Source organism: Podarcis melisellensis, assembly GCF_964234715.1.
Source record: "Podarcis melisellensis genome assembly, chromosome: 12".
Classification (NCBI taxonomy): Eukaryota; Metazoa; Chordata; class Lepidosauria; order Squamata; family Lacertidae; genus Podarcis; species Podarcis melisellensis.
The window spans coordinates 19,047,822-19,072,217 of record NC_138544.1 but is presented as its reverse complement, the minus strand read 5'-3'; the positions used below and the strand labels follow the sequence as shown (position 1 = coordinate 19,072,217).

Sequence of the window (24,396 nt, the reverse complement as noted above, 5' to 3'; positions counted from 1 at the left end):
CTTTGGAGAAAAAGGAGGGATATAATGAAACATTTTTTTAAAAAAATGCTATAGTAGCCTCCAGATTGGACAATTGCTATGTGCTTCACAAGGGGTCGCCCTCGAAGATGATTTGGAAACTTGTTTCAAAATTATGGATTGCATTCAGAGTTCATGTAAACCCTGCTTCAAAACAGCTACACAAGTTGCCTGTTTGTTTCTGGGTGCAATTCAAGGTATTCATATTAATGTTTTAAACCCTTAAACACCATCCTCTTGGGTGTTGAGATGTACAGAGCGGGCTCTCTTGGTAGTTCTGCCATTCTCAGAAGTGTGGGGAACAGTGGCCCGGGAGAGGCCTTTCCCTGTGGCAGTCCCCAAATTGTGGCACTGTCTCCCTGTCTGCCAGTTTCACTGTACAATATAGCTTTCCCCATTTGCTGAAGGCACCCCTCTTTACCCTGGTCTTCAGCAGTTAAGATTTTTTATTTTGTTGTACTCGCTTCTTTTCCTGAATTTATTCTGGGCTTTTTTCCTCATTGATACAATTTTTCTTTTCTTTTTTTTATAATTATACCTGGTTTTATAACTCTGTATTTTATGGTTGTTGACTTGCACTGGGACATTACGGTGAAGGGCAAATAAGAAATATTGCATCTAAAATAAAGCAGGGATGACTAGCATTTGACAGAAAGGGACAAGGGTCACACAGATATGTGGTTAACTCTTCAGGGGCTGCAGGGGCATGTCAAAGTGGGTGTGTCAAAAGTGAAAAGTAGGTGTGGTCTTTTTTAAAGGGTATTTTGAGAGGGTCAAAACAAATCACAGCAGGAAACATACATATAATTTTCTTCTTTAAAAAATGGACAATGGGGGGGGGGGCAAAAAACCTTTTGGCATTACATGAAGTGTATCTCCGGGAGCAACTAATGAAACTTAACTTTTTTTAGTTTAATTTTGTAAAAGCGTATTAACTAGGCAAATTTGTTGTTGTTTTGAAGAACCATAGAAAAATTTGGATATGACAGTACAATAGCTTTGGAACCTTTGGGAAGAGTCAGCAATTTTTTTACAGGGAGGGGGGTGTTTCCACAAAAAGTAATAATAATTGTCGGCTGGATGTGACGTTCAGCCCATGGTCTGTTCAAACCTCTGTTTTAAAATGAGTGTCAAGCAGCAGGGCCAATGATAATGTCACAAAGGCTAAGATAGTAGAATGCTTTTCATATTCACTGATGTGCAGTGTACTCTTTTTTGGGGGGGATCGCCATCAGGTGTTACAGTTATGCGCATGGTAAGTATGTGTATCAAGTTAGCGGGTTACACAATACAAGCCCGCAAGAGATTGCTTGGAAAACGACAAGTGTACAACCAGAGAAGGCACAGTGTAGGTTGACTCCTAGTTTATTATAGCACAGAGCCTGAGGGCAGGCTTTAGGGAAAAGATTTCTGCCTCCAGGTGCCTGGAAGTTATGGATTTTGCAGCTTAAAGATCTCGCTTGTTTCCTTGCATTAGACACAAAGGTTTGAAGGTTCAGTGCCTGAGCAGCAACTTTCTTCAAGACAACTCGAGCTTTGCAAGAAACTTAAAGCATTGCCTTGTTATGCCCTTTCTGTTCAGTTTGTGCAACTACTCTGTGCCTGTTTGAAAGCTTTGAATTTAACTCGGATGAGAGGGAGGACTCTAGACACATAAAGAAGGGTAATGGCAGCCCAGAGCAAAATCGGCCACCGACTGAAGTAGCCCTTTCTCTCTCACAAAGTGGGTACTTTTGCTCTCTTCCCTATCACTTGGAGCACTGAGAGCAACACCAAAAAAGGGGGAGAGGAAAATATTTAAGTGTAGGCAGAGGAAATACACAGTGGTAAATAACCTACGGAAATAGAGGTCTGGTCTTTGCAGGGGTGGGGAACGATGTTAGAATTCCTGCTCCATGATTGCAGTCATGGGATTGTTGTCTTTCACATGACGTTATATGTTTTGACTCCACAAAGTGGGAAGTGACGGAGAGAGAATGTTTGTGTTACTGTGTTCCGTGAAGTGGGACTATTGTCCTTTGTTGTTGTTTTCTCTTTGCTGTCTGATGCTAGAGAGAGAGGGAGCCATGTTGCAGCGCTCCGTGTGTGTTTATATGTAAATAAAGTAGATTAGCCAAAACGCTGAGTTGCTGAGGTCTGTCACGCAAGGTGTGCAAACTCTGCGGATCCCTAAGTGTGCCGGTGTCTGTTGGCATTGGTCGCTGTGATGTTCGGGCAGAAGAAAGCTTTTGAAGCCCCTGAAGGAAAGACCAGGAGGGAGGGAACATGCCAGTCGGGCATGTGTCTCTGGCAGGGTCCTACTCAAGTGTAGGCTGAACTCCGACAAACATGTGGCCCTCCAGGTGTTCTTGGATTCAAAGTCTCATCTGCCCCAGCCACTATGGTCAATCAGAGAGGATGGAAGCTGTAGTCTGGCAAAGCTGAGATAGCTCAATTGATAGAGTATCAGACTCTTAATATCAGGGTTGTGGGTTCCAGCCCCACCTTGTGCAAAATAATCCCTGCATTTCAGGGGGCTGGACTAGATGACCTGCATGGTCCCTTCCAGCTTTATGATTCTGTGATTCTAGCACCTGCAGGGCAACTCATTCCTCAGTCCTGTTGTTTACCACCTGCCTAGACGTGACTAATGGCGACCACGTGGCACACTACGGTCCAGAATAGAAATCAATCCAGCGACTCCAAACCGTATTTGCTTCTGCTGTTGTTTTCAGCCTGCTAACAATACACATCTGATTGCATTCCTCCACCCCACCCTGCTATATCAATTGTTTCCTTTGCATTGGGATTTATGGTGTGGAAATAATCACACCACAGATTACGTTGATTGTTTGTATCTTGCATAACTCATTGCGGAAATTTCGTTAAATAGTGGACGGCAAGATGAATGTGGCATAAACTGCAGAAAAACTGAAGCAGCTGGTGATGCCAGAGGCAGAAATCGCAACCAGTCTATAACTCTGATGGCCCTTCGGCACCCACTAGCTAATGATCCTGACATGCATTTCTCATTTTGAGGAAGGAGGCATTTTGGGGGGCACCTTGCCTTGAATTCACTGTGATCAAAGGTTGGCTTTTGAAAATGCAGCCATTGGTGGGTGGGAATTAAAAACTAAAACCTGTAGGAAGGTTGGCAGATGAAGATGATGGACTTTTCGGAGCTAGCCGACCTGACTGGAAGAGTCCGCGACCAGAAGGAGGAGGATCACCAAGAAGAATGGAAGAAATTTAAGGACTATTTAGTTAAATATGTTAAACTAACTTAACTGGGAAAAGCTTGCAAAAACCAGATAGGCTTAGGATTTAAATATGTAGGGTGACGAAATAACATGCTCAAAGTTGAACTGCAAAGCAAGAAAGATGTTAAGTGAATAAGTTAAATTTTTAAGAATTTAGGTTTTGGAAAACCGTTAAAATGATTTACACTGAAATTCAACCAGGGGGATACGAGAAAGTCACTTAATAATGTTAATTGGATTAGTTTTAATAAGGTTATGATTTATGTTTGTTTGTGTATCTGTTTTGTTTGTCTACAAAAAAAAATTTGTGGAAAATTAATTTAAAAAAAAATGAAAAATAAAATAAAAACTAAAGCCTGTAGTTTGAGGAGAAATAAACCCATATTTTTAAAAAAGCAAAGCGTAGGGGAGTAAGAAACAAGCATGAGATTTGGGAGGACTGGGCTACCTTGGTACTTGAATCTGCAGTGGTTTTATATGATTAGAAATAGTACAAGACTTCAATAAGAGGGAAAGCTGGATTCAAACCTCCTAACCCTATGTATTCTCTGCCCAGTGCAGAGAATAACATCAAACAGAAGGCTGTGGTAAAGTAGGCCACCCAAGAGAAGCAATGCCTTATGAACTGCTCTCTGAGTCTTTAGCAAAGGAGCCATTGATAAATGTACGTGGTGGTTTTTATAATATGAATATTGCAAGGAAGTGGGTTGTCTTATAAAAAAAAGCTCAGATAACTGAGCTTCCTCATCCAGCGGGTACCCAATATTTAAATAGAATATGTGAGCAGTGCATAACAGCTTTCTGTGATAAGTTCTCAAATGGAAGCACAGCTTTTGCTCTTGACTGAGGCATGAAATGTCAGCTCTTGGAGATTAGGATTCTGCAGTAGGATTGGCTTAGGAATTGCCAGAGTGGAAAGCGGCGCTTTCATTCTAATATGGGCTTGTTCCCTAATGCGTAAAAGCAAAGCTTCCTTCTCCTCTTGCTTGCAAAAATGCGAACTCGACTCCACATTTTCTGTTTGTATACTTGGATGTAGCTATAGGGTGAAATTCACCTGCCTGGATTAATAATAATAAGTCACAGAGAGGTGCTTTGGACGAAGGCAAATAGAAGCACATTATCTCAGTGAACCCGGTACACTAATCCTGAAAATTCACCACACTTGGTAAAGCTACTAAAATACACCCACACAATCAGCCAAAAAAGATCAGTAGAACCAGCAAGTAGCAATCAAGATAAAAGACAGGAAGAGCACTTCTTGACTGTTGCTATTTTGGGTTGGGATTCAACCACAAACTTAATAAATTCAGGTTGCACTTTTATAGTTAATATTGAGGTTCCGGACTTTTTGCAGTAAGGAAAGTGATGTTCTGGAAAGTGTAGGCTATCAATTGCTCTAACACAGCATCATCTAACCTCTTGCAATTAAATCAGAATGAATGCTCTTTAAATAGTCTAATCTCCTTGCGAACAAATCAGGATGAATGTTCAATAAACAACTCATATGGAAACTACAACTAATCCAGAATGCGGCAGCTAGACTGGTGACTGGGAGCGGCCGCCGAGACCATATAACACCGGTCTTGAAAGACCTACATTAGCTCCCAGTACGTTTCCGAGCACAATTCAAAGTGTTGGTGCTGACCTTTAAAGCCCTAAACAGCCTCGGTCCAGTATATCTGAAGGAGCGTCTCCTCCCCCATCATTCTGCCCGGACACTGAGGTCCAGCGCCGAGGGCCTTCTGGCGGTTCCCTCACTGCGAGAGGCCAAGTTACAGGGAACCAGGCAGAGGGCCTTCTCGGTAGTGGCGCCCGCCCTGTAGAACGCCCTCCCATCAGATGTCAAAGCGATAAACATCTACCTGACATTCAGAAGACATCTGAAGGCAGCCCTGTTCAGGGAAGTTTTTAATATGTGACATTTTAGTGTATCTTTCATCTTTGTTGGAAGCCACCCAGAGTGGCTGGGGAAACCCAGCCAGATGGGTGGGGTACAAATAATAAATTATTACTATTATTATTATTATTATTATTATTATTATTATTATTATTATTAGAAAGGTAAGTTAGAAGGATCAAAAAAACCATCAAAAGCTGTCACAAGCACAAAAGTGCAAGATAGACTTTGCCTGCTGCCTGGAAGATAAGAACGTTGGCACCAGCTGAACATGTCAGAGCAGAGTTCCAGGAGCCCAACAGTGCTGTGGAAAAGGCCCTTTCTCTGATAGTCATAAATCCAAACTTCAAAGGCTAAAGAAGAGGTCTAAAGTGGCAAGCAGGTTCATGAGAGAAAAGGTCTCCTAGATCTCTCAGTGAGACAACCACTTTGAATGATGCCACAAGGACAGAACTGGTAATGAAGGCAGGACTTAGCATAGTAGCACTGAAACATCTGATTGCGCTGCTGGGATATTTTTCAGTGCCCCTGAAATGGAAAATGCACCCCATGAGAAAGGCATGCCCCTAATGGGAAGGGTGATTGCAGTGAGAAAACGTGGAGGTTTTTTTGAAGTGCATGGGGATATATTAATTGACGTGTAACATTATTCTATAAGAATGTCCCTGGGAGACATGCTATGTCATGACTTAACATTGTTCCCAGAAGTATTCTGACCTAGATTCCTAGATCAGTGGATGTTAAAGTTTAAATTTAAGTTTGAAAAGCAACCTTATGGAGTTGGTCACCTTATGGAGTTAAGTAAGCTAGGGCTCCCAGTACATTTTCGAGCACAATTCAAAGCGTTGGTGCTGACCTTTAAAGCCCTAAACGGCCTGGCCCAGTATACCTGAGGGAGCGTCTCCACCCCCATCATCCAGACACTGAGGTCCAGCTCTGAGGGCCTTCTGACAGTTCCCTCCCTGTGAGAAGTGAGGTTACAGGGAACCAGGCAGAGGGCCTTCTTGGTAGTGGTGCCCACCCTGTGGAATGCCCTCCCAGCAGATGTCAAGGCAATAAACAACTATTTTACTTTTAAAAGACAACTGAAGGTGGCCCTGTTTAGAGAAGTTTTTAATGTCTGATGCTGTATTGTTTTTTATATTCAGTTGGAAGCCGCCCAGAGTGGCTGGGGAAACTCAGCCAGATGGGCGGGGTATAAATAATAAATTATAATTATAATTATAATTAGTGTAGATAACCACTACCACCAAAATGTTAGCAAAATTCCAGGGACGCCCCCCCCCCCGCGCCATGAATGGCACAACACCCCCATTTTGCAGGTGAGAAAAAGTGAAAGAACCTGCAAGTGTGCTTGTGTTTTTGGCCCACCTTTACTTACCATCATTGGCAAAAGGTGATTATTGTGGTAGAGGATCGTATCCACATTTTTCTGGGGCCATATTTGCTGCTGAGAAAAAGGTGAGCCTTTCCTGAAATGCACTTTGTCCTCCTGTTTGGCGCAGTTTAGCATGTGGGCCATTCTTGCACTGTCACCTTCTCCACGAGTCACACAGATTCCAAGGGATGCCAGTCTTGTGTTAGATTCATTATATGATTGGCTGGCTGCTTTCAGAGCTGCCTGTTTAGTATGCAGTGTGGTGGTCCCCATTTCACATGGCTATCTTTGATAAGGACAGGCACAGCTCTGCAGTGTTTGACATATCGGATCAGGCGTTCCTCTGGTCCAGCCATCTGTTCCCAAGAGTAGTCAGCCAGACACTTTTTAGGATACTTGCAAACAGAGTGAGATGGAAATAGCCCTCCCTTGCTGTTTGTCCCCAGCATTTGCTATTCAGAGTGTATTCCTGGTCTGTGTTGATCTCAAATGTTCATAAGTGTGTTCTGTCTCCTTTTCCCATATAAATATCTGTTTTCAAATATGTGTTCTATCACAAAAATCCATACATAAATGCATGTTTTAGCTCATCATATGCATTTCCAAATGTATTTGACCCTAGAATACTTACATTCTGGTATTTTTTAAAAAATTGAAACTTGTATTATAAAATTCAGGAAATTGTGAAATCCAAAAGACAATTACACCCTGAGCCATATGTTAGCAGGGGAGGTCGAAATTACATATGTTCAATGGGAAAATATGGACCAGATGAAGTTATTCTCCATCCTTAATTTCAGATTTATAATTTAAAATGCATTGTTAGGGAGTCTTCCTGTGAATTTAGTCCATGGGTAGGCAAACTAAGGCCTGGGGGTCGGATCCGGCCCAATCGCCTTCTGAATCCAGCCCGCGGACGGTCTGGGAGTCAGCATGTTTTTACATGAGTAGAATGTGTCCTTTTATTTAAAATGCATCTCTGGGTTATTTGTGGGGTCCGCCTGGTGTTTTTACGTGAGTAGAATGTGCGCTTTTATTTAAAATGCATCTCTGGGTTATTTGTGGTGCATAGGAATTTGTTCACCCCCCCCAAAAAAAAAATATAGTCCAGCCCCCCACCAAGGTCTGAGAGACAGTGGACCAGCCCCCTGCTGAAAAAGTTTGCTGACCCCAGATTTAGTCTATTCCCCTCTGATTGTATGGAACCATTTAGGAGAGGGGTATATTTGAAGCTCTGTGGACTATTAATAAACTTGATCCGAACCAAACTATTAGCAGCCACATCATCTGTACTCTGCAGACACCCACTACAATGAGACTGCAAAACTTCATTGTTGTTGCTTGGTGCATTTATTCTGAATGAATCATTGCTTTCTTTGGCATGTGCACATGGTGACCATGTGGTGAAGGGGAGGGGAAGATGGGCAGTGCTTCCATATGTCTAGCGTACATCACAGATACAACATACTGTATATCGACTTGTAGCTGCTGGTTTTGTAATATGCATAAAGGCCCTTGACTTTTAGAAAAAGAGTCACAGGTTGTACGCAGTGTGAGCAATTCCAAAATCTAGAAGGTTCCTCAACCTAGATACAGTCCCTCCCAATCTACTGTTATGAGTTGGGGAGGGGGGGGTAGGTTGTATGCGAAGATCCTTTATATTCCTGGAATAGCCAGGCTAGCTTCCTCGTGAGATAGTGAGTGGGCACCCTTCCCACAACTGGCTGGTAGTTAGAAGGACAAAGGCCAGAGTTGAGAGTGGAGTTATGTGAGCAAGAAGCAAGAAGCAGAGCTGAGCAGGGCAGCTGAGCGACAAAGCCATGCTTAATTTCTGCTGGAATCCAAGGCTGTGGCAAGACCCTTTTGGAGTGATAATGCTGGGAACCCCTCCATCGTAGGCTCAGGTTGTATAGATGTCTGAATAAACCATATATCATAAAGACATCACAGTCTCTCCTGTACCTCATTCCAAAGGAAACACAAACCCTGGAACCCCAGGAATCTCACGTCAATCAGAGATTGCAGTTAAGGTTAGGGTTTGATCCAGTTCATATTTAAAGGCAAACCTACCTGACTGACACTTTCTGAGCCCATACGTGAGCTGGCACAAGCAGCCATCCTTCAACACTTGCATATACCTGAATTTTGCAACACAGTTCTCTAGCCAAGTAATGTATGCAAAAATGCAAAATACTGTTGTAAAGTGTGCCTATAAATGCATAGATTAGTGAAACCATAATGCAAAAATCCATTCTGTTAGGGAAAATACTGTAGCTTAGGGGAAATGTGTAATCAGGCAATAGTGTTTTGCAAAAACGTGTGCCTTAGGAGAAATTAGCACTAAAATGCTGGTGCATTTTCAGGAGGACTTGGGGAGATGAGTAACAGAGAGGAATTGACATCCCTGGTAGCCAGTATCTCCTCCAGAACAAGCAGGACACATCCCATTGGCTATCCACTTGCGTCATCTAGAGTGGGAATTCTGTTTGTTGCAACACCCTCTGCCCTCTTCAGAGGGTAATTTCAGGCCCACCACAGATAGGCTTAACCCGCAGGGATGCCCTGTGTGTGGTCATGCAGTTTTTAAACAATCATCGCTGCAGACAGATCCACCACTCATCAGCTCGGGGATTCCCCTGTTTGCTATGTCTTGTTTCAACAGCTGCTGTTTCAGAAGCACTGCCTTCAAGCAAAACATCAACACGAGCAAATTCACTTTGCTCCTTGTAACAATGCTGCCACATTTCTTCACAAGGTCGTGTATTTGAAATGTTCAGTCTATGTGCCGTTTGGATGGACTGCCAATTCTATTGCTAAGGGGGCTCCCATTTGCCTTGGCTAATGTTGCAACCACAAAGGCTCTTTTTGTCTCTTCTTCACATGGACACATTGGCTCAGAGGCTTAGCGGCCACAAACACTTTGGTAAGAAAGACTTTGATGGGGTTACGTTGTTCAAAACTCCCTGGAAACAGAGCAGCTAGCCTAGCTTGTGTAGAGGCTGAATGTTTTCCTTTTGTTCTCTTCTATTCTTAGCATCGCTACTCAGTTTCCATCCAGTTGCACCAGTAAAGTCAACACCTGTCTTTCTAAATATAGACAAGTGTCTTTTCAGACCCTTCCCCCTTCCACTGTTTCCTTTCCCTGGAACGGATTCCAGTTTGTCTCTGTGACTGGCCCTTGCTGTTGTGTTTCCCGAATTGACCTTTATCATCACACTCCTTTTTAGGATCTTCTCTCCCTATGAACTGAAGGGCTTAGCAGGAATGGCGGATCTAGGCTGACATCTGGAACAAGTGAGAAATCTGATTTTGGTCTGCATTTTAATGAGAAGCTTCCTAATCCACACAGTCCAAGCCAATATGCTAACCGAAACATAGCTATTCTCTTAATTTTGCACATTTCCAGATTTTGCACTAGTTTGATTCTTATTGTAGTTTATCTCGAAAATTCTCAACAATATTTTTTTGGGGGGGATGAAATTTGCACATTTCCCATTTTTGCAGTGCACTTCACCAGCAACCAAGATGTACAAGAGTGCATTTTACCAGCTGTCTGGTATGCCAACTACAGCCATACCTGGATTGGGATAATTTCCTCACTGTAGAGCATCGACTGGTAACCTCAAGGCTGGGCTACTGCAATGGGCTTTGTACAGAGCTGCCCTTGCCCCTGGTTCAGAACTCCCACTGGTGAAGAACACAGAGCCCAGACTGGTGATGGGAACAGACAACCGACAGCATGTAGCATCTTCGCTAAAACATCTGCACTGGCTTCCCACATCATACTGGGTCATGGTCAAGAGTCTTGTGCTGGATATACAAAGCCCAGAACAATTTGGGTCTGGGCTACCTTAATTCAGCTCGATCCCTGGGAACATCTGGAGGAGCATTGCTAGTTGTCCACCTGTGTTACAAAGGCCCAATGGTCCTCAACTTGAAGTCAGGTACTTAGCGTTACCAGTCCCATGTTCTGCAACATTCCTCCAGCAGAGATTCAGGAAGCATCCTCACTTTTCACTTTCAAGCATCTCCTGAAGAGCTTTTTATGCTGGCATGCCTTTTCAGTTGTTCAAAATGTCCCTTGCATAGCCAGTCATTTTGACAATTGCTTCATATTGCTTTTAATTATTTTTTACGCCATTGTACACCGCCCTGATGTTTTTCAGGAGGTCGGTATAAAAATACTTTTATAAATAAATAATTTCTTATTCTTATTCTTCTTATTCTTATTCTTCTCCTCCTCCTCTTCTTCTTCCTCTTCCTCCTCCTCTTCCTCTTCCTCTTCTTCTTCCCAACTGCTTCTTGGTCTCCCCAGCTAAGTCACGGACTGACTAGTTTTCTATAAGCTGCATTAAAAAAACCAAACCGAAAACCAAAGTATATTCCCTCCCTGTCCTCCCATTGCATCACCTCCTGGTTGAGAAATCCGAATAATTAATTTTTTATCATTGTGCTCCTAGGCTGACATTTCCATCTTAAAAGAAAGAAAGGAGCATGTTTAATTAAAGAAGAAAGTGCTTGGGTTTAACAACACTTCAATCACACATACACAGTTTAATAACATGCTGTCCTTTCAGAGCAACACAGTCGCTTTTCAAGCAATATTTACTCTCCCCCTCCGCCATTTCTAAAGTCTGTTTTCTCAGAATCGTCACAGCAGCAATCTGCCAAAAGCTGAACACAATTAGCAGAGACCAGAAGCATGAAATTTGTACACTCAAATGCTTTGGGAGTGACTGCATCCATTCATTTTGGGCTGTATCACTCAGTAACACCCAGCGGCTTCTTGTTCCACCAATATTATTTCTGAATGACTTTAAATAAGACCCTTAACTGGGTTTAATTCTGTTTGCATTTGTGTCTGTGTGTTGGATTGGTTGGATGCAGAGGAATGGTGGGAGGAACCAGCTGAGGGACCACCAAGGGAAGAAGACTCAGAGCCCAGGCAATGGTGGCGGGAGACAATGAGTGGTCAGAGGGGAAAGCTGCAGAGGTAACAGGGCTTAGTGAGCTGGGAGAGTCTGTGGCAGACAGAAGCCCAGAATCAGAGGCAGAAGCTGAAACAGGAAAGGAGGAAGCCAAGAGGCATAGATGAGTCAGGCTGGTGAAGAGTCCCATTCCCCCCTGACTCCCAGAACCAGAAGAGGCATGAAAAGGGAGGAGCCAAGGCAGACAGATAGGCTCAGTCTCTGATTGCTTGGAAAAAGCTCTGGGGAGGAGCAGACAGCGGTGGGGAGGCAGGGACTTCAGTCTCAGCAACTGATTTCATGGAGTCAGACCTATGGGGAATGAGCTGTTGTGCTCATTAGGCCAAGTCAGTGCTCACTCAGCCAAGTCTGTGAAGATCATGGTTTTGCTCCAACTCTGGACTGTGCGATTTACTGACCACCTGATTCTGTGACAGTGTGTGAGAGAGTGAGAGAGATTTAGATATCAGCATTTGTGTGCTGATTTTTAACACAAAAATTTCTGGGCAAGTTGCAATAAATCAGTAGACACAAAACCCCCAATCTAAATATAAAAGTAAACATAAAACCATAAAATCAAAATCTGCCTTAAGTACAACACAAACAAAAACTCACCACACCCCAAAAATTAAGACTCAAAAACTGCAGGCTGTTTTGTGCATTGCTACATTGCAAAATTTGTTTCATAACATTTGGAGGCTGAGTTTTTTCCCCGGTAATGATGTGAAACTATCCTAAGTCAGAGAAAGAATAAATGGAAAATGTAGGCACTGGGCTTCCTTGCAGCTTCTTAAGTCAAGCAGTTTCTGGAAATGACAGGGGGTAAGCAAAGGAATTAAGATTTGTAAAGGAACTAAATGCAAGTTATCACCCTGATACATAATATTCACCCCAAGGTTCTGAAAGAACAGGCAGAGACAATTACAGGGCAGTTATCAATCATTTTTGACAACTCATTAAAAACAGATGAGTTACCAGTTGACTGAAGGACAGCAGGGGAAGTCACAGCATTTAAGCAGATGATAAACAGGAAATTAGATGCCATTGTAACCAACCTTAATACCTTATTTAAAGCATAAAGGCTAAGAATAATTACTGCAATGCAAACTTTTCACTCCAAGGTGATTTAGATTAAGGTATCAGAGCACTGAGAGAGTGGTAAAAGGCAGAGGTCACTCCTGATCACCTTTTTCGTAGCTAGGACTTTTGTGTGGGAAGAGGGCGGGGAAGATGCTAGGCAAGGAAATTGATGGGATGGAGGAAATGGAGAACAACTTATCTATTACGCTGTCCTCATCAATCATTGCTTAATGAACTATAAGTAGCATGGATCAGAATCCTAGTATCTCTAATGGTCACAGGGAAGGAGAAGCTTTTTTTGCAAAAGAAATCCCTTTTATTGGACCAACAAGTTGCTCATATCAACACCGTATATCTCAAGCACTCTTATACTGTGCCCCAAGGAATATTGGGAATTGTAGTTTGTTAATGGTACTGTTCTCACAAAGTTACAATTCCAAGCACAGTTCCCAGGATTCTCCATGACAGTGAACATGGCGTAAAGGTAAAGGTAAAGGGACCCCTGCCTATTAGGTCCAGTTGTGGCCGACTCTGGCGTTGGGGCGCTCATCTCGCTTTATTGGCCAAGGGAGCCGGCGTACAGCTTCCGGGTCATGTGGCCAGCATGACTAAGCCACTTCTGGTGAACCAGAGCAGCGCACGGAAATGCTGTTCACCTTCCCGCCAGAGCAGTACCTATTTATCTACTTGCACTCTGAGGTGCTTTCAAACTGCTAGGTTGGCAGGAGCAGGGAACGAGCAACGGGAGCTCACCCCATCGCGGGGATTCGAACCACGACCTTCTGATTGGCAAGTCCTAGGCTAGGCTCTGTGGTTTAACCCACAGTGCCACTCACGTCCCAATTTAGAGATTTAGAGTCTGGCAAAACCTGGATTTCAAATAGAGGATGGAGGCTTGAAGAGGCTCCAGACTTCACTTTCAATAAACAACTAATTTACTTTTAAAAGACAACTGAAGGAGGGAAAATTTTAATGTCTGATGCTGTATTGTTTTTAATATTAAGTTGGAAGCTGCCCCAGAGTGGTTAGGGAAACCCAGCCAGATGGGCAGGGCATAAATAAATTATTATTATTATTATTATTATTATTATTATTATTATTATTATTATTTCAACCTCGTGGATGGCTCTCAACAGCATACAGATGACAGCAGATGTGGCAGGGCTTTGGCAATGCATCCCTGCTTTTCCTAACACGCTTGCTTACATGTGAGGAGGCTGAATGGCCAAATAGGGCCCTTGCCCTGAGCTTCGTATAAAAAAACAGTCTAGTGTCAAATGCACAAATTATCACTTTCCAGGGTACAATTCCCTTCCCAGGATCTCTGCAGAAGTCGGTCGCCCGGTGGGGTTGCAATAGCCACAGCAATAGCCTCTTGTCAGTGGAGTGCCAGCTGCCATCATCACCCACTGAAATTAGTGGGTGGTGATGGATGGATCTTATCTCTAGAGCAGTGGGACCCACATGCATGCACTGGGAGGGTCACATAGCCTGTTTTTTCAAACACTGCAGCTGCTGATAAATCTTTTTAAACCGTTGAACAGAGCCAGCTCTACCATTAGGCGGCTGCCTCAGGCAGCCAGCTTGCAATGTCAGGGAAGTTATTTAATTTCCTATTTCTGTATTTTTACTGCTAGGGAGTGGGAGAGGTGTTTGTAAGGTTTTCTGCCTCAGGTGCCAGAATAACTTGGCTGGTCTTGAATCCTATATATCCTGACTTGACATAAGTAGAGGCCACCATTAGGCTCTGACTTAAGCGGCCAAATGCCTTGGGCTGGTTCTGGCGATGACTTGTGATTTTGTACCTTTATTTGTTTATTTTTAAAACCCTACTCGTCGTTAATAAATCATTCCATTTGTTTTGAAAGGTTTCTAAACTGTGTTCCGGGAGTAATAGCCCTCACGAGGTGATGTGCAGTTGTAAAATAAAATGTAACACTGTATACAGTACATCACCCATATAAACCCATACACCTGTTAAAGTCATGATACACATCTCATGTATGATCTAGTTGAGATTCCTGCAATTCAGGGGGTTGGACTAGATGACCCTCGGGATCCCTTCCAACTCTTCAATTCTACAATTTTATGTTTCAATGAATGATACAAATTGATCCAAAGCACAAGGCTTAATGAAATGTAGACTGATAAGTGGGTATAGGTTTTCAGCCTAAATTGATATGATATTTTCAGCAGGCAGTGGAATCTATAGGTATGGAGCCACCACCAAAAAAGCCCTGCTCCTGGTATCTACCACTCTAGCATCTTTCAGTGATGAGCCAGAGGGCAAGGCCTTAGATATGGATCTTAACGCACAAGCCGCCTTGTGCTGCTGCAGGTTGTGTTTCAAATAACAACGTCTCATCAGTTCTGCCATATTAACAAATATAACCCTCAGTGATAACAAAGTTATCAATGATATCTTTATATGTGTCAACACCACGGTTTTCCCAGTGCATCTCTAACCACATGAATTCACATCCTTTTTGCTTATAAATCAGTGGGAGGCAAACCATTGCAGACTAAATGAATCTGCTAAGCCAAGTTGCCTTCAGCGATATTCTGATTTTGAGATTCCCCGCGAGCATTTTTCTGGACTGCAGAAATCTATTCCTAAACAAACAAGCAAACAAGCAAATAAGCAATGAAATCAGAGATGCCAACTGCGTCCGTGGTTTCACTCCAGAAGAAAACAGTTACATCAGAGTACTTAGATGCACAAACGTACCACAAACTCTGCTCTCTGAGATTCTTAAGGTGGTCCAGCAGCATACAGGGAACAACTGGTGGATGGGTGGTGTTAGAGACTGGGCAGAGGAGGAATGAAGGAGACTGCCTCCCCTTCCTGACCCTTCCAGGGAGGAGGAAGAAGAAAACAGTATAGATTTACAATAGGGGTTTGAGGGAGGTCACACCTCAGAGGAAGATGAGGGGGGAAGTTGAGAAATCATGGGAGAGCCAGAATAGCTGGCTGACACGTCATTAGAAAGCTGCTGTCCTTTAAAGCCCTAAACGGCCTCGGTCCAGTATATCTGAAGGAGCGTCTCCACTCCCATCGTTCTGCGCAGACACTGAGGTCCAGCTCCGAGGGCCTTCTGGCGGTTCCCTTGCTGTGAGATGCCAAGTTACAGGAAACCAGGCAGAGGGCCTTCTCGGTAGTGGCGCCCGCCCTGTGGAACGCCCTCCCACCAGATGTCAAAGAGAAGAACAACTACCAGACTTTTAGAAGACATCTGAAGGCAGCCCTGTTTAGGGAAGCTTTTAATGTTTGGTGCATTACTGTATTTTAATATTTTGTTGGAAGCCGCCCAGCGTGGCTGGGGAAGCCCAGCCAGATGGGTGGGGTATAAATTATTATTATTATTATTATTATTATTATTATTATTATTATTATTATTATTATATTCCAGACCCACCATCTCGCAGAATGCAGTGGGCCTTAAAAGTAGGAGAGCAAAGAGCTCAAAGATAGAGGACTTAGCAGCACCTGTAGAGGAGGTGATGATGATGACGAATGAGGAAGTGGGAGAGACGGGAGATGGAGATTCACTCGGGACAAGGCCATTATCCAAGATTCTGGGTTCTATAGCCTCTCTCTGTAAAGTTTGAAATAAAAAAGGACTGTAAGAAACCTTTCTTGTCTTTATACTTTCCTGGGCGGCCAGGAGCCGCTGATAGCACCCTTGCCTTGCCTTCCTGACATTCATGTCCAAGCCACTTATCAGGATGATGCAGGGGTGGGCAGGCAGCAAGCTCAGAGCTCCAGTGCCAACCTGGAGCTCTAGCTGGTCATCCATGAAACTCTGTCCTGCCCCTCCTCCCCATGGTCCCGGTACTTGGCAGTGGTGCCAGCAGCGTGGCTGTAAGCAGGATATAACTCTCCCTGCTGGCCACTCCTTAGTGATGTACTTTAAAGGTGCTCAGCACAGCAGCCCGTGGTCCTATTTACCTGTACTCTAAGGGGTCTCCTTTACCAGTAAATTCCACCAACTTCTGCCAAAAGGAAAGTGTTGCAGCAATTTCCCCTTCTCCATAATAGTGAATGGGGAGTGGGAGGAACAAAGCTTTTTTCTGAAACAGATCTGGATCATGAGCTGAACCAGGCAACCTCTTTGGACCACAGTGGGCTGCATCCCAAAACACCGTATCAGTATCTAAAGCAAAACTCATGGTCTGCACACACCCTTACCTCAGCCTGCTTAGCTTCAGCAGCGGAATGGGATTATGTGCCTTAAGACAAGTTTTGGATAAGGCATCTCTGTGTCTTGTATTTACTAGCCACAGCCCTGAAGCCATTAATGCTAGGTGGTACCTACTTCACAACACGAAGAAGTTGGGGTGCATAGAAAATGTCCATCTCCCAGACCACTCTCTGCAAGACAGATTGGCCATGAAGATACAGAAGTTAGCCGTCACTGTACCCGATTATTGCAGTGCTCTCTGCATGAGCGAATTCATCTTTTATTACTCTGCTGGCTTTATAGTCAGGGAGAATGCTGCTCTCACAAGGGTGAAAATTATGTGTGCATGGAAATTTGACAGCTGTCATCCATTTGGCGACTGCTGCTGTGATCTTAAACCCAGTGCTTCTGAACGAGAAAGTGGTATCTTTATAAGCAGGTGAAAGCTTTGGTCAATGGCGAAATGAAGTGTAGAATTGCCCACAAGACCAGATCATTGCTTTTTCTACCCTTCTTGCATATTTAACCTTTACCTTTTGTTTCCAGCATGGATATATAGAGGAAGAAGCTTTGCAGTCACCCTACGTTTCCCATTAAGGCCTGTCCATCATGGAAATAGGAACAAATTCAATAAACTTATAATGGCTGTTCTATGAAAAGCTCACCTGCTCTGATTCTAAAACGGCAAATCCCTTCTGCTGGGGACATGTCCATGCTTGGTGTTTTCATTTGTTGCTCTCACTGAAGGTGCTCTAAGCTTTCTGACAACGTTCATGAAATGTGACAGCCTTCTACAACCTGTTCCCCCCTAGCTCCTTCAGACTACGATTTCCTTGAGCACCTGATAAAAAGGTAAAGGGACCCCTGACCATTAGGTCCAGTCACGGACGACTCTGGGGTTGCGGTGCTCATCTTGCTTTATTGGCCGAGGGAGCCGGCGTACAGCTTCTGGGTCATGTGGCCAGCATGACTAAGCTGCTTCTGGCGAACCAGAGCAGTGCACAGAAATGCCGTTTACCTTCCCGCCAGAGTGGTACCTATTTATCTACTTGCACTTTGACGTGCTTTCAAACTGAAGGTTTGAAAAGGGTAGAAAAAGGTTGGCAGGAGCAGGGACTGAGCAACGGGAGCTTACCCCGCCGCGGGGATTTGAACTGCCAACCTTCTGATCGGCAAGTCCTAGGCCCTGTGGTTTAACCCACAGTGCCACCCATGTCCCTTGAGCACCTGATACATGCATTCATTTGCAGAGCTCTCCCTAGTACATGTGAATTGGCAGAAGAAGCCACACTGCAAAATCTGGAGATGTGCAGGTTTTGAAGGACGGCTGGGTTTCAGTTCACCTCTTGTTACAGAAAGTGCACATTTGGTAAGTTTGCTTTTAAATGTGTACTGAATCAATTTTGTCCCCAGTACAAAACATCTGCATGGCATCAGGCCACAAAGGTCTAAAACTGGGCTGCAGCCTGCAAACATCAGATCCTCTAAGTGTCCCTATTTTCCAGGGACAGTCCCAAATTTACAGAAGCCGTTCCGGCTTCTGATTTGATCCTGAAATGTTCCACTTTTGCTTAGGACATCCCCGTTTTCATCAGAGAAATATTGGAGGGTATAGAGTTATGCAACCCCTGAGCCAAGGAGATAAGGTAAGTAACTATACAACCTTTAGAAGATATCTGAAGGCAGCCCTGATAGGGAAGTTGTTTTTTAAAAATAATAATAATGTTTTAATAAGTTTTTATATATGTAGGAAGCCACCCAGAGTGGCTGTGGCCACCCAGTGGTGGGGTATTGTTGTTGTTGTTGTTGTTGTTGTTATATTTTATTGAATAGGACATCCCTATGTTTATTGGAGAAATGTTGGAGGGTATCCTGCAACCAATGTGAGACATCAACTGTTCTTGATAAGAGATGCAATTTTGTTGCTGCTGCTGCTTAAGAAGTCATTGTGTCCTTAACTGCTGAAAAAGTGAGGTGAATATTTGGATTGTTTTGTGCATCTCAGCCCAACTCTGAAAAGTGTTTGCTACTCTGAGGCATCTCAAGGATAACTCAGTATTTAGTGGGGTGACTAATACATTTCGTCCCCGTCAACAGTTATCAGATTTATCGGATCATTGGTTTATCAAAATATAAGAAGAGCAGAAGAGTTTCTGCCGGGCAAAGATTCGATGAGCAAGAATGACCCCTTCAGCATCGCCAGTTAACCAGCAAATGCTCATACAGACATGATGCAGTGTTTCTAAAAATAAACATAGACTCTCTTGTGATTGGTTGTGAACGAGGGTTGGGATATATACTGTCACATTCTGGCCTTTGCCACAGCTTATTGCAAGCAGGGAAGAGTCACTCCGCCCATCTCTGCAGGCAGTTTTGGTGCTTTATACCTGATCTCTGGATTCCCAATCTTCTCGATGTACACTTTACATTGGAAGCAGAAATGGAATGGGAGCTGGTGGAAAGAGCTCAAAAAGAACTGACTGCATGACTTGGCTTTGATTAAAATCATTGAGGCAGAGGAAGAGTGTGATGTTCTTCTCACAACAGCACAGCAGTGATATGAGAGAGAGAGAGAGAGAGAGAGAGAGAGAGAGAGAGAGAGAGAGAGAGAGAGAGAGAGAGAGCAGGGAATGGGATTCACTGTTTGCAAACATTGCAAAGTCACCCACATCCTGGAAAAAGCGCTTTGAGACGGATTCAGCGAACACATTCTACTAAAGGAAGCTAGTGCGAAGACTCCTGCTAGCACAATAGGACTTTCCCCTTTTCCAAATCTGTGCAGAGAGTTGTGTGAACCCTCCCTGTTATGTACTGAAGTTCTCACCCTGGACCAGCAGAGGGATACTGTAGATAGTTATGCAAATAAGGGATCGAAATGGGACATCCCTATTTTCATTGGAGAAATGATGGAGGGTATGAAGGAGGCAGCAAGGCTGGTGCAGTGTAAACACACCAACACATTTACAATGTGCTGATCTCACTGCTCGCTCCCCCCCCCCCCGCTACTCTCCATTCCAGTAAAGGTAAAGGTAAAGGACCCCTGGATGGTTAAGTCCAGTCAAAGGCGACTATGGGGTTGCAGTTCTCATCTTGCTTTCAGGCCAAGGGAGCCAGTGTTTGTCCACAGACAGCTTTCCGGGTCATGTGGCCAACATGATTAAACCGCTTCTGGTGCAACAGGACTGTGGGGTGTGAAACACAGAGCAGTCAAATACAACATTCCCAGAGTGGACGTGTTTAGACATGAAGAGTGATGTTTGTGCAGCCAGTAGATAAACTTCCTGTTTCCTCCCGAGCTGGGACAAACTGCCTCTACACGTGACCAGAGGTGGGCATGACCTTACCTGTGCAGGTAACAAAAGCACAGGGCTGGCCACCACACCTCCTCTTCTCCATTTTGCTTTCGTCAAAGAAGCATCCTTATGGGATAGATTCCATGTGTAACCTAAGTCTGCCTTCTGGGATCCATCTGTGAACAGAATGTGTGAGTAAACTATTTTATACTTTTTATACAAGACTGTGTCATGTCTATTCCTTTTAGGAGGGAATAAAGGGGAATTACCAGGAAACTTATTTTAGAAGCTTACGCAAGCCTGGCCAAACCTATCCGCTATGTAAGTTTAAAAGGGGAATGTTACTCTGCTAAATTATAGAACTTGTTAATGCAAGTTGGAAAGGATATAATTAAAAAATATATCCACTCCTGCCTCCCTGAACATTCCCACAAGGACACTGTGACAGAAACCAGAGCGCACAGAAATGCCGTTTACCTTCCCGCCACAGTGGTACCTGTTTATCTACTTGCACTGGTGTACTTTCGAACTGCTAGGTTGGCAGGAGCTGGGACTGAACAACAGGAGCTCACCCCATCGTGGGGATTTGAACCGCCAACCTTCCGATTAGCAAGCCCAAGAGGCTCAGTGGTTTAGACCACAGCGCCTATACAGCAGTGGTACAGTCAAAGAGAAGCTGGGTGAGCAGTAGAGCCCTACCACGACATCTACTACTTGGAGAAGGAATTAAATCTGGTCTCAAAATATCAATCCTGACCACCCTACAGAGATGGTAATACCACCATAGGCAAAATCCAGTTGTTGTTTTCATCAGATGGAGTTCATCCAAATGGAGCATGCCCTTCCAAATTCAAGTTCTCTTTCTGCATTTGCTTTTATATTATACATTTACCTTAATTATCAAGGGCACGATTCTGAATAAAACGATTATATCATTTACCTCTGGGATTTCTATAAGCCTATTAAGTATGCATCATTAATAACAGAGAAGCTGACATTAGGCAGTTTATTTCTTACTTTCATTCTCAGCTCATCTTTTTGCATAATACTTAATTAAATCATTTTGATATTATTTGATCTTTTCAAGTCAAGGTTTGACAATTACTTTTTAATTTTAAAATGTGAAGGGAAATTAATTTTTTGTAACTGCAGAGACATCTCGGAATGTGTGTTTCGGCACTGATATCACATTGTTGGATATCTCTGAAGCATTTTGAGTGATAACAGATGGCTTGTTTTGCAGATGATTGATGAATAAATACATCCGTAGACCGGTGCAGAATGGGCTGCAGGAATTAGAGTTTTGCCAAATAACCTGCTAGAAAAGCTTTGCAGCACCGCTGTAAGAAAGCATTATTTTGTGTTGAGGTTTCAGATATCAAGAAAATAATGTGTTTCATTTATTAATAGGGAAAGAGGGTTTTTATTTTGGGAGGCAGGTGGAAAGGACTGATGGTTTCAGCCTTCTGTTCAGTGGCAGAGCTCCTCAAACGCCTCAGCGTGAAGAGAACTTGTTTCTTCAAGCAAAATATCTGGCCCTGGCCCAATGACTTAAATATATAGCACTCCAACAGAAGAAGAAGAAGAAGAAGAAGAAGAAGAAGAAGAAGAAGAAGAAGAAGAAGAAGAAGAAGAAGAAGAAGAAGAAGAAGAAGAAGAAGAAGAACAACTACTGTCCTGTTGTCACTCCACAGCACGTGACTGTTAAGGGAGGTAAGAGCTTCCCCTTCTTCATCATTGAAGGCACCATCAATAAACTCAGCCCCATGGCTGTCTGTTTAAAAGCTTTCAATTATTAGTAAATGCTAATTAAACAGGCAAATACAGTGGTAGCACCTGTATCTGTTTCAAATTGCCTGCTGAAGTGGAAATAGCACCCAGAGATGATTTGTTCAGTCATTCGGATGTAATGAGATGTAGATGGATGGCTTGGCTTTGCATAACTTGTTATCCAGCCAAGATGCATGCACCCCACGAGTTCACCAGGAATTGGTATCTCCCCTGCCCCAACACTATATCATACCCTTCAACATTTCTCCAATGAAAATAGGGACATCCTATTCAATAGTAGTAGTATTAGTAGTATTAGTATTAGTAGTAGTAGTAGTAGTAGTAGTAGTAGTAATACCGCACCCATCTGACTGGGTTGCCCCAGCCACTCTGGGCGGCTTCCGGCATATATACAAACAAAATAAAACATTAAACATTAAAAAAAACTTCCCTATAAAGGGCTGCCTTCAGATGTCTTCCAAAGGTTGTATAGTTACTTATCTCCTTGGCTCGGGGGTCGCATGACTCCATAATCTCCAACATTTCTCCAATGAAAATAGGGGCGTCCTAAGGAATAGCGGGACACAGGTGGTGCTGTGGTCTAAACTACAGAACCTAGGGCTTGCCAATCGGAAGGTCGGCAGTTCGAATCCCCTCAACAGGGGCGAGCTCCTGTTGTTCGGTCCCTGCTCCTGCCCACCTAGCAGATCAAAAGCACGTCAAAGTGCAAGTAGATAAATAGGTATCACTCCAGCGGGAAGGTAAACGGTGTTTCTGTGCACTGCTCTGCTTCACCAGAAGTGGCTTAGTCATGCTGGCCACATGACCCGGAAGCTGTCAGCGGACAAACACCGGCACCCTCGGCCAGTAAAGCAAGATGAGCGCTGCGACCCCAGAGTCATCCGCAACTGGACTTAATGGTCAGGGGTCCCTTTACCTTTAAGGAAAAGCATTGTGGGATTAGATCAGAAACTGGGATAGTTTCTGTAAATCGGAAACTGTGCCTGGAAAATAGGGATACTTGGAGGGTCTGCAATATTTTGTGGTTCCAGAAAGGCAGCAAAAACAGGCTGCTTTCTATTCCCCAGTGGGCCACCATACACAGCTGACAGGTCGCATTCAGTTTTATGGGTTACAAATCTAACAGGATACATGTGATAAGACTGTATGGACAGCTTCCCACCCTTGCTGCTCTTGACCTAATGCCTGAGGACCTCCAGTCCTGCTAAACAGGATTAGAAAAATTGTCCCTTTAATCCAGCAATAATGCCTTTACTAAACTCACCAGAATTGGACCCCTTCCTAAACTCAGCATTGCCCCAATGTCTCAATCACAGCAACAATTGAACGAGAACAACAAGCAAAAGCAACAGGCCTCGAAAATCAGGCTGTTGCAACTTCTATCTTAGCCACAGGCCGAGGTATTATAATAATAATTGATGCAAACATTTGCACATACGTTAAATAGAAGCACTCAGAATTCTGCTCTTGCTCTGCTTGTCTGTACTTTGATGTTGGGAGAATGGAGAAGGGCCTCCCATTCATTGGGGAAGCAACTGTGGCTCAGAGCAAGGCAACAGTGAAAGTCAAACAAAAATTCTCATCGGGGGATCCCTGCTGAACTCATTCCCTGTACAAAGGCTCCCTTCCGTTTTGCCCAATACTGAGTCTAACAGCAAGGCAAAGTGATTACTGTCCGCGCAGCATCAGGCCACTTCTGGTTCCTTTCTTCTTTTGGTGACTAAAGAGGTGAGAGAATGGAGCAGCTAGCAGCTTCCCTTTTAGCCAGCCGCAGCATTGTCATATAAAGAGAAGAAGTGGAGGGGACTCAAAGGAAGCGAAGTCTTCCTCTCCATTTTGTGCGCCATTCTATACTTTTGATGTATTTGCAGGGACGCAACTCTAGCAGTGGAAGCTGGTCCCTTGGGGCAAATGGGTCACACTTTGAGAGCCAGTGTGGTGTTGTGGTTAAGAGTGGTAGACTCGTAATCTGGTGAACCAGGTTCGCTTCCCCGCTCCTCCACATGCAGCTGCTGGGTGACTTTGGGCTAGTCACACTTCTCTGAAGTCTCTCAGCCCCACTTACCTCACAGAGTGTTTGTTGTGGGGGAGGAAGGGAAAGGAGAATGTTAGCCGCTTTGAGACTCTTTCGGGTGGCTTGACAGCTCCTTAATCTCAGTGTCACCCTTGGGCAACTGAGCAGGGAGGAGAACGGGGACCAAACTAGAATTCGTTGGCTCTGTGTGCCATTGGCTCCAGCTCCAACTACCGTTGGTCTCCTGGCTTTGTGTCCTAACAGTTCCAATGGGCACCAACCACCACTGATATCTTCTGGTCTTAAATGGAGGAGCAGAGCGCCAGCCCTCTCACAGCTGTCCAGAACTGCTTCAGGACAGGTCTTTACGGGGATTCATCCAGTCTGAAGCAGCTTGGTAGGAAACTGGATGAGTGTACCATTCGTATGACCATGGCTGCGGCAAACAAAATGGGGCTCAAAATTCCAACACCCGGTGCTACCTCCGCGCAGCTGTACAGCTCTATTGATGGGCTCCGTTGAAAACAGCTTCTCC

At 44.0% G+C, this 24,396-nt stretch overlaps 1 long non-coding RNA gene across 1 annotated transcript; it reads left to right on the top strand.

The window, feature by feature from the left end:
* The first annotated feature begins 1,245 nt into the window (after positions 1-1,245).
* Positions 1,246-17,418, top strand: LOC309353895. The gene is made up of 3 exons (XR_014162125.1): positions 1,246-1,273; positions 9,763-9,829; positions 17,310-17,418. It is a non-coding gene; the product is annotated as an uncharacterized lncRNA (long non-coding RNA).
* The last annotated feature ends 6,978 nt before the right edge of the window (positions 17,419-24,396 follow it).